Consider the following 11,481-nt stretch of genomic DNA (forward strand, 5'->3'; position numbering starts at 1 on the left):
ATTTAAAAATGTGGATTCACTACTCAGACAGAGTGGTTTGTGAGTCTTCGCTCTGTGACTTTAGGCAAATAACTTAGCCTCCCTGAGTTTCAAATTTCTTATGTGTAAAATGGAAATACTAGTACTGTATTACCTCACAAAGATGTTAAATGAAGATTAAAAGAGATAATGCATGTAAAATTCTTAGCACTTAGGAGATACTTGATACACATTAATTATTATTTTAGTGGTTATCATCATTATCATCATTGGATGTCATTGGGTCCTTTCCTGTTTTGATACAGTAAAGAAGTATGGACCAGGGAGGTATCTGAATAACTGTGAAGTGGGCTGAAAGTAGAGGCTAGAAAAACAGAGGCCAGGCTTCTGAAATTTCTTGGTTTTGCCAGGGTATCAGTTTACCTTCATCTTTGGCAAGCAAGACACAAGTTGGGCACTAAAGTCTTTCATATGTTAGTTTACTGAGCAGCTCTGTGGAAACGTTGAACACTTTGGTCTAATATCTGACTTTTAATGGCAGCCCAAACAATATGACCAGACCAGATGCATCTTGCTCTTTCTGCAAGAGCCACATTTCCTTCTCTTTATTTAATTCTTATGCTTTTCTTACTGAAATTCTTGTAACAACAAGTCATGTGAAGGTAAATGAAGGGGTGCTTAATAGTAGTAAAAGGCAGGCTAAGGGGGAATGGACCTATTAAACTGCTAAGAATTTGACGCCTGTATACCACTCCAACTTCGTCATGTACAATTATTCTCTCTCTGTGTTTGAGCTACTTTGAGACACTCTTTCAGTTTCTTGAATTTGTAAATTCTTTTGTGCCTTAGAATGTTTGCATATACTATTCCCTCTGCTTAGCATATTCTTCCTCAAAACTTGATGTAGTTGGCGCCTTCTTATGCTTCTGCTCTCTCCTTAAATTTGACACCTGATAGAGATTTCCTGGCCACCTCCTCTGAATTTACTTCCCTGCCAACACCATCATCCCCACCTAGTTAGGCTCTATTTCAATATTTCATTATTCTTCTTAGCACCTAGCAAAGTAGTGATTATGTAATTATTTGTATGTTTATGTTTTACATGTCTGTCTCACAGAACATCTGTGCCTGTCCCATGTAAGTACTCAATGCATACTTAATGAATAAATGAATGAACAAATGCTTTTGGCATTCTTACCTCCTGGTTAGTCAATGGGTGGATATTCAATGGTTGTGGTCTGGTAAATGGGTGACTAAGGAGAATTTAAAGCATATCCACAAATTTTAAAATATCCCTCCCATCAATAGGTGGGATCAATATTCTTTCCTTTTGAATATCAAAGAGAGATGCTCTACTGACTGCTTAAACCAATAGAGCATGACAAGAGTACCAACAAAGGATCTCCTAGGCATAATGGTAGGACTCAGAATGGTGGGAGTGACTTCCAAGACTGGGTCATACCAAATGAGGAAGCTTTTGCCTTGTCTGCTGTAAACTTGCTTTTGGAGCACCGAGGTACCATGTAAGAAGTCAAATTGCCCTGAAGTCACCATGTTTTGAAGACCAAGTCACATGGAGAAATTGTGTAGAGGTGTTCCAGTTGACAGTCTCTAAGGAGACAGAAGTGATACCCATCTAAGGCATGCAGGGTCTATATCATATTTTCAAATTCTTTGATATTCTTCCCTTGAGAAGTGGAATCTATGTGCACTTCTTTTTAATATAGAAGGATTGTGGTGCTTTGACCAATAGAGCATGACCAGGACACTAACAGAGGGCAACAGCAAGAACCAGCATCAACTGCTCAATATGCAAGCACAGATGCCTCTAGATGATCCCACTTCCTGGCTGTCAAGTCCCCTCCAGTAATAAAATTTTCCAAATTGTGGTCCCCGACATTGTGAGATAGAGATAAGCCATTCTCACTATGACCTGACCAAATTCCTGAGCCATAAAATCCATGAGCATAATTCAATTGTTTTATTCCACTAATTTTGGGGCTTGTTATGGAGGAATGGTAAGCGGGATAGTGGCCACGAAAACCATGTCATTTGAGGAGGCACAAGGTAAGTTCAGAAAATTCAGCTGTATGAGAAAATGCCTCTTGACAAACACTGGCTTAAAAGAATGTTATACAATTCAGTGTATTTCTACACTCACTTCGAAACTTGCTTCTCTAAAGAGAAGCTTCCCTGAACCACCCAAGCAGAATGGAGTACTTCCTCCATCCTGGGTGTTACCACTGTATTGAGGATACTCCTCCATTAGTGCCCTTGTCATGCTGTTGCACACGTTAACTCACGTGTTCTTTCTTCCCTTCTAAAATATCTTGCCTAAATCACTTATATCGGTAAGGCACTGAGGTTCTGTTAATACATTTTTGTGATGAAATGAATGTTTCTAATGATCATTTTCATCTGACTTGGCTTCCGTTTCCTCTTAATGCCAGGTCTTGCCATGTTCCAGGTCAGCATCAACCTTCCTCTAACAAATACGAATATAGATGAGAGTCTGAGCCATCTGTGTTGTTCCATTTGATTTAAGGTCATTGGTGGCTTCACCATCCAGATTTCAGCACTAGCGTTTCATACATTTCCTGCAGTTCTGCTTCCTACAGAAGAAAACAAATGCAGGGACCATCAAAATAATGAGGAACCTAAGGCTAAAGGTAAAAGCAACAATTGCTACAATAGTAATAAATGCATCCAACAGTTAATGAAATTTTACTATGCTCCAGGCTGTGTACTAATGTTTTATATACATGATCTTATAAAATCTTCACAATGGCTGTATGAGATAGACACTATTATAATCACCATTTTACAGATGAGGAAATTGAGGTTTAGAAAGGGTAAATACCAAAATTGTACTGCTAGCAAGTTGTGGCGTCTAGATCTATCTGACTCTAAAGTTTAGGTATGTCTTCCTATTGATATGCTGGCTCCCTCGGGATTTTAAAAATTATTTATTTTTAATGGCAAAGTAAAAGCAGCACCTATCTGGAGTTTAAAGGCGTTTCAGGAAGCAGCCTCATTGGAATGGAGGGAGGGATGTTTTGAGGGTTAGGATGAAATGGCGTTTTCTTTTAAGTGAGAATGTATCCCTTGAAAGACATTCGTGAAGATGACTGTATTAGTCATTTCATAGGATCAGGAACAGGGGGAAGAGGGTTATATGCTGAATTCGGTCATTTTCTTACCCTGTGATCCACCTGCCCCCAGAAATTCAGAGCTCATTTTCTCCCCTGTGTTGCCATCACTACCCAGGGTTTTCCTCACTGTCCCCACCTGAAATCCCTCTGGAGAGGACAGGCAGCACCCCCTGAGTAGGCAGAGGATACCACGAGAGAGGGCTGGCTGTTCATGGCCACTTAAGGTGAGAGGGCTCTGTGGGTAGCAGCCAGAGGTAACTGTTGAGCAAAAAGACCCCAGATTTTGTTCTCTAATTGTAACAAGTGCTTGAAGAAGGCGATGATTCACACAAACTCAGTATGTGCACTGCTGACGTGGATGCAGATGAGGGATATACAAGGGCTGACAAACTCAGGAAAGAAGCTAAGAATTTGGTTTAACTGTGTGGAAGTAATTCTAATTACAGGCATTTATGTGAACTGTTTACAATTTATGCCTAATTGCCACCCAGCACAATAACAATTATGCATATCATTAAATATGTGTCAGATTAATTTTGTTGTAAATTTTGATTATAACAGCAAACCCTATGTGTGTATGCTCTGTCTTTATAATCTGTTGCTTAGATTGCTCACAAGTTAGAAATAAATGAGACAGAACATTGGCTAGCAGGCCAAGAGTGGGGAAGGTGCAGAGGCGGCTGCCTGGGGTTGAATATTTACTATGGGTGGCGCACAAAGTGGATAATCAACCAATGCATAAATCCCAGCAGCTTAACTTCCCCGGAGCCCTGCAGGCAGCTCCACAATCTTTTATTCATTTATTGTTGATTCTTTGGTTGTATTCATGCCCACAGCATGTCCCAAACCTTTTCTGGTCTCCATGGCCTCTCAACTTACCTCCTCCGCTCTCGACTCTTACTCAATGGAAAAGAATAACCTCATCCTGGATTTTGCACAGCAGGTCTGGCTAATGCCTCCCTAGCTGGCCTTTCAAATTTCTTTCATGTTGTAGGCCCCTTCTCCTGTGGGCCCTGGCCTCTGACAAGCAGACATGTCCTTTCCTCTGTGCCCTGGTCTCTTCCCCTCCCACCATCCCAAAGACTGGTTTGATGTCCCAGCATTTCACCATGCGTTCAATTTCTTTCTCTGCTTTTTGCCATGCCCATGGTAGGCACTCAGTAAATATTTGTGGAGGTTTCCTTTAGACATACATGAGACACAATCAGACACACACACACACACACACACACACACACTTTCCTTGCTGTTTCTTCAGCTATCACCATTTTCTCTTCATCCTCTAAGTTAACACTATACCTATACATCTTATATATCCAGTTAGACAAGAAATTCATTGAGGGCAAGGGACTTCTGTGTTATTTTTTTTCTGATTTCCTAGCACAGCTTGAAGCACTCCATACATGCTGAAAGATTAGCACTCATGGATCCTCACAGACTGCTGCTTCTGTAGAGGGAAGGGAACATCTGGCACTTTCTTCCCTAGCTTGCTTTTGTAGAGGCTGAGTAGGATAATAGAAAGCATAGGGCTTCGGTATCAGACAGACTTGAGTTCCACTCTAGGCTCTGCCACTCAGAGACTAAGAGAACTTGGGAAACTGACTTCATCTTTCTGAGGTCCAATTATCATCTGAAAAATGGGGATAATAATAGAACATATATTACAGGATTGTTGTGAAGATAAAATGACACACTGATGAAAAGGGCCTGACACACACTGGTAATGATTTTTCTCAGGCAGAAACTTTCTGCTCCAGTGGCTCACTCGTACTGAAGATTTGTTCCTCCTACTATGGTAATAATGAGTCAGGATTTCAACAACCTCAAGCCTCACTTATTATCCATATTTATCTTTCATTCTTAGCTCTAGATCAGTGGTTCTCATTCCTGTGAGACCTAATACTCCCTCTTAATAACAAATATTTTGTGACTGCCTCTTCACTATCCTTAAATGAAGTACATAGATAATATAACCTATCTACATACATAATTTCAAAAAAATCAGTACAGTAACCTAACTGAAATATAAATGAGGAACAAAAGGAAAGTAATTTACAATAAAATGATATGTATTTCAGTATATAAATGCAAGGGCACGACTCTATCAGACAACATAATGAAATACATGATTGCACCAACTTATACTGAGTAAGTTCATATTTAAGAAAAGTAGAAGGATTGGGAGGCATCACATAAAAGATGAGAAAACATGCAAGGCAGAGAGAGATACAGGAAACAGTAGGATAAAAGCTACTGTTAAGACAAAATTCAGATAACTATAAACCATTTTCTCACTTACATTATTAAAGCTCACTGGAATATTTGAAAGCTGTGTAGGAGAACAGCTCTTCATTATATGCGATTATCCCAGACATTCAGGACAGCTAGCATCACTGGTCTCCATCCACTTAGTGTCAATAGCATCTCCCAAGCGTTGTGACAACCAAAGTATACCCCAATGCTTCTGATGGCCTTCTTAGGACTCTGAGACACAGTGTAGAGATGCTGATGGTGATAGCAACCAACTACAGCCATTTCTGTCTTGTTTGCTGCTCTAGTCCTACTCCTGCCTCTTGAATATCTGTTTCTAGTTCAGCACTCTCACTGATCCTACCCATTCAGTTTTTAGCCCAAGAAGGCATTTCTTCCTCAAGATAGGTCAAATGGCCTGTACATAGCAGTAGTTTGGTGACAATTGAATGTTGTCTAATAGCCATAATGCCTACAGCTACTATTTAAGTTTCTACCACCTTTAAGCCCTCTCCCCATCAGTCACTCCACCACCAAGGCTTTGGCACCCAGCTAGTAAATACATCATGGCTTATCTGTTTTCTTGATTCAATCTTGATCAGCTTTTAAGTGCCACATAAAAAAATTTTAATCTGTTTTAATACAAATTTTTCCAAAACATACTCTGCTTTTTAAAAAAATCTTTCTTTCATACTCCATGGATATGATTCAATTAAAGTGGTTAATTTGTAAGTATGCTATTTCCAATTTTTAAACAAAGATCTTAATAACTTTCAGAAAAAAAGTTGAAAATAACTTAAAATAAACAACTATAAGTATACAACCTCAATTCTACCATTAACGTTTTACTGCAGTTGTTTTATCAATTTATCATTCCAACCATCCTTCTCTCCATCCATGAATCCATTTCATTTTTTGGTGCATTTCAGAGTGAATTGCAAACATCAATATACTTCTCACTAAATCTTTGATAATTTGTATAATTAACTAGAATTAAATCGTTGCTTATAGATTTTCTTTTGATGTAAAATTTACTTACAATAAAATGCAAAAGCATTAAATCCACATTTGCAGAGTTTAGACAAATGCATATATGTGTGTCCTAAATACCTTTCAAAATATAGATTGTTACTATCATCCCAGAGTCGTCTCGTTCCCCAACCCAGTCAATTCTTGCCCCATATTCCCAGAGGCAAACATGTTCTGACTTTTTTCCCACAGTACATCATTCTTATCTGTTCTGAAACCTCATATGATAATAAGAGAGTAAGTATGTTTATAAATAAGGTTTCCTTCACAGAAAATAATGCTTTTGAGATTCATCCATAATATTCTAAGTAGTCTTAGTTTGTTCCTTAGTATTGTGCGTAGTATTCAATTATTTTATGAATAGACCAAAATTTGTTTATCTATTCTCATATTGATAGACATTTAGACTGCTTTCCAGTTTTTGCCATTATGATGAAATCCTCTGTGAATGTTTCTGTGCAACTTTTTATTTTGACATTTTTTTATTTACTTAATATAAAGGCATGCAATTACTTCGTCATAATTTGGTATTATAAGAAATGCCAGAACATTTTTCAAAGTTGTTGTGCCATTTTATACTCCCACAGTGTAGGAAAATTTTGATTGCTCCACATCCTTGCCCACACTTAGTGTTGACAGTTTTCTTTATTTTCAGTGTTCAGGTGGGTGTGTATTGATATCTTGTTGTGGTTTTAATTTGCTTTTCTCTGATAATAAATGATATCGAGTACTTTTTGTGTGTGTACTGGCCATTCGTGTATTTGCCTTTGTGAAAATTTATGTTCACATTTTTCCCCCTTATAAATATTTGAGGTAAGTTTAGACTTACAGAAGAATTGTAAGAATACTACAGAGAGTTTCAGTCTAATTTCGCCCAGTTTCCCCTAATGTTAACATGTTACATAACCACGATGCTTACTTTTACTAAAAATTAACCTTGGCACATGACTCTTAACTGCAGACTTTATTAGGATTCTACCAGTTTTTCCATGAATTGACTTTTTTTGTCCCAGTATCAAATCCAGGATGCCACATTGTTTTTATCATTGCTCCTTAGTCTCCTCCAATCTGTGACTGTCGTCAGTCTTTCCTTTGCTTTCACAAATTTGACTCTTTTGAAGAGTATTGGTCAATAATTTTGTGGAATGTCTCTCAATTTAACTTTTATGTTTTCTCAAGATTAGACCAGGGTTGTATGTTAAGAAGAAGAATATCACAGAAGTAGAAGTGCCCTTCTCAGCATATAGTACCAGGAAATACGATTTTTCACTCGTGATGTTAACCTTGGCCACTTGGTCAAGGTAGTGTTTTACAGGTGTTTTTACTTGAAACTACTCTTCACAGTGATATATATATATATACACACATACACACACATACATACATATATACACACACACATATATGTGTTCAGTACATAAATAATACATACTCAGTAACAGTTCATACTCTTTCCATTAGAAGCAAGTCACTAAGTCTAGCCTACGCTTATACAGAGAAGAATTTAACTCCACCTCCTAGAAGAAGTACAAAAGAGTTTATTAACACATCTTTTAAAACCACAGAAATACATACTATTTGGGAGGGAAATGGAAATATCTTATTTCTCCTTAAAATTTCACCCACTAATTTTAGCATTTATTAATAGAGCTTGCCTACAGATTATTATGTTGCTATTCTAATGATGATTTTCTATTTCTTTCATTTCTCCTACCATTATTAACTGGAATTCTTCTATAAGTGAGAATCATCTTTTCTTCCCCCATTTATTTATTCAATTTTTTATGTATATCAGTATGGACTCATTTATCCTTTGGTTTAAAATACAATACTATCATTATTTAGTTTGTTGTTTCAATTTGTTCAGGTTTGACCATTGAGGACTCTTTCAGCTTGGGCACTGTAACCTTTTGACATCGTCTTATCCCTTTGGTTGTAGTTGTCATTTTGAGCACTTTCAGCCACTGTAAGTTAATCCATGCCTCTTTTGTATATTCCCTGCCTCAGTCCTAAAATCATTTCTCCGAGAAACCCTAAGTGCTTTTATTAGAGGACAGTATTTAGAAACCAAGATCTGGGCCTAAGTTTGCTTGCTACTGCTGAGGTGTTACTACTTCCATGTGCCAAGAGCTAGGAAATCTATGTATATATACACATATCTATACTTTATTTTGTATCTACTTGTGTATATATTAAAACAAACATGATTTTACACTACTATCTCTGACTTTAATCCAATAATACAGGGTTTATTCTATTATTCCTCCAGTAGTAGGCAGAATAATGGTCCTCAAAAGATGTTCACATCCTAATCCCTGAAACCTGTGAATGTGTTACCTTACCTTACAAAAAGAAATTAAGATTGCAGGTGGAATTGTTTCTAATCAGCTGACCATAAAATATGGAGATTATTCTGGGTTGTCTGGATGGACCCAATGTATCACAAGGGCGTCCTTAATGGTAGATGACGAGGGCCAAAGAGGGAGTCAGCTACTATGCAAGAAAGACACAGAGAGATAAAACTTTGCTGACTTTGAAGAGAAAGAAAGGGTGCCATAAGTCAATGGATATGAGTGACCTCTAAAATCAGGGAAAGGCATGGAAACAGATTATCCCTTAAAGCCGCCAGAATGGAATGCAATGTGCTGACACTTTAATTTTAGCCCATTTAGAACCATGTTGGAATTCTAGCCCTATAGAACTATAAACAAAATGCATTATTTGAAGCCACTAAGTTAATGTAATTTGTTGTAGCAGCAATAAAAGGCTAATACACTTTCATTGCTTATTTGTTACTTCTTTCTCTGATAGAGGAACTTGACTCTTACCATTTATAATACACTTGCTTAGTTTTTTCGACCCTAGTATACATATAGTGTAGTTTCAGAATTGCTAAATCATACCAATAAAAAATATGTTTATTAACTAGATTACAGTGTTTAGGTAGTTACTTTTGTTTTTATCTTTAAAATAGTATCAAGACAAACCAGTTTCCCAAAGTTATTGTCAGCTTCTTCCCTCTCCACCTTCTCCAATTAAGATATATCATATTTATAATAGAGTTATATACATTTGCCATAGTCTTTATTCCATTCTGGGTTCTCCAGTCATCTTGAATGACTTTTTTTTTTTTTTTTTTTTTTAAATGGAGTCTCGCTGTTCGTTGGCCTGAGCTGGAGGGCAATGGCGCAATCTCAGCTCACTGCAACCTCCACCTCCTGGATTCAAGCAATTCTCCTGCCTCAGCCTCCCCAGTAGCTGGGATTACAGGCACCCACCACCATTCCTGGCTAATTTTTGTATCTTTAGTAGAGACAGAGTTTCACCATGTTGGCCAGGCTGGTCTCGAACTCCTGACCTCAGGTGATCCACCCGCCTCAGTCTCCCAGAGTGCTGGGATTACAGGCGTGAGACACCATGCCTGGCCCATCTTGGATGGCTTTTAAAAATCTGCATACAACAGGCCATTCTCCATGGTGCACAGTACCATGGGCTTTGACAAATGCATAGTCATGTATCCACAACCACAGTACCACACAGAGCGTTTCCATCACACTGAAAGTTCCTGTGTGGTTTCTTAGTAATCAATTCCTGTCCCACCCCCAACTCCTGTAAATCACAGATCTGTTTTCTGTCCCTATAGTTTTGCCTTTTACAGAATATCATATAAATAGATTCGTACAATATGTAGTCTTTGTAGTATTGCTGCTTTCACTTGGCAATATGCATTTAAGATTCATTCATATTGCTGCATGAATCAATTATTTGTTCCTTTTGATTGCTGAGCAATATTCAGTTCATTTATCCATTCACCATTGAAAGACATTTAGTCTGTTTCTAGATTGGGGAAATAATGAATAAGGCCACTTTAACCTGTAATGTACAGTTTTTTTGTGTGTGCACATATTTTCAATTCTCCTGGGAAACGCCAAGAAGTGGGATTGCTGGATTGTATGGTAACTCTATGTTTAGCTTTCTAAGAAACTGCCAAGTTGTTTTCCAAACTGACTGTACAACTTTTGTACGTTTTAATTTTTTTCCCCTTTCTTTGTTGAATTGTAGAAGTTCTTTTTGTATCCTGAATAGTAGGGGTCTTTTGTCAGCTATAAATTTTACAAATATTTTCTCCCAGTATGTGACCTTTCCATTCCGAATGATATTTTTGATCAGCAGCTTTTAACTTTGATGGACTCTGTCTTATCAATTTTATATTGTTATTGTTTTTTGTGATTTGTATAAGAAACTCCTGCCTACGTACATAATAAAAAATATTCTTTTATGTTTTCTCTTAAAGCTTCATGATTTTGCATTTACATTTAGGCCTATGATTCATCTAGAATTAATTTTGGTGTATGTTATGACAAAAGGTTTGAGATTGGTTGTTTTTACACATGGAATTTTTATCCATGCTGTTACAAAAGGTTTGGGATTCGTTGTTTTCCATATAAATATGTAGTTATGCCAGAATCATCTGTTAAAAAAGCAAATCAAGGCAAAACAAAATAAAAACATTCCTTTCCCCACTGGATTGCTTTCACACCTTTGTCACAAATCACATGACTATACAGGTTTTGGTCTACTTTTTCTGGAGTGTCCTATTCTAATAATATAGTCGTCATTCCTTAGATGAGTATCACACTGTCTTGATTAATTACCTTAATATTAATTGTTTACATCAAGTGATGTATGTCTTTCAACTATGTTCTTTCTCAACATTGCTTTGGTTTTTCTAAGTCTTTTGAATTTTCATATTAATGCTATAATCAACTTTTAAATTTTTTATTAATAAAGCTGCTGATATTTTGATTGTGATTGTGTTGAATATATAGATAAGTTTGGGGGAAAGGATTTCTCAACAGAATTCCCTAAACGATGAATATGATGTATCTACCCCATTTATTTCGCACTTCTTTGATTTTTCTTAAGAATATTTGTCCTTTTTGGTGTAGAGGACTTGCATATCTTTATTAAATTACTTTGAGGCTATTGTAAATAGAATTGCTTTTTAATTTCATTTTCCAAAGATTTTGGGGGTACAAGATAAAAATATAGCTTTTTTTTAATGTGGTAA

The sequence above is a fragment of the Mandrillus leucophaeus genome, unplaced genomic scaffold (assembly GCF_000951045.1).
Source record: "Mandrillus leucophaeus isolate KB7577 unplaced genomic scaffold, Mleu.le_1.0 Scaffold339, whole genome shotgun sequence".
Taxonomy (NCBI): Eukaryota; Metazoa; Chordata; class Mammalia; order Primates; family Cercopithecidae; genus Mandrillus; species Mandrillus leucophaeus.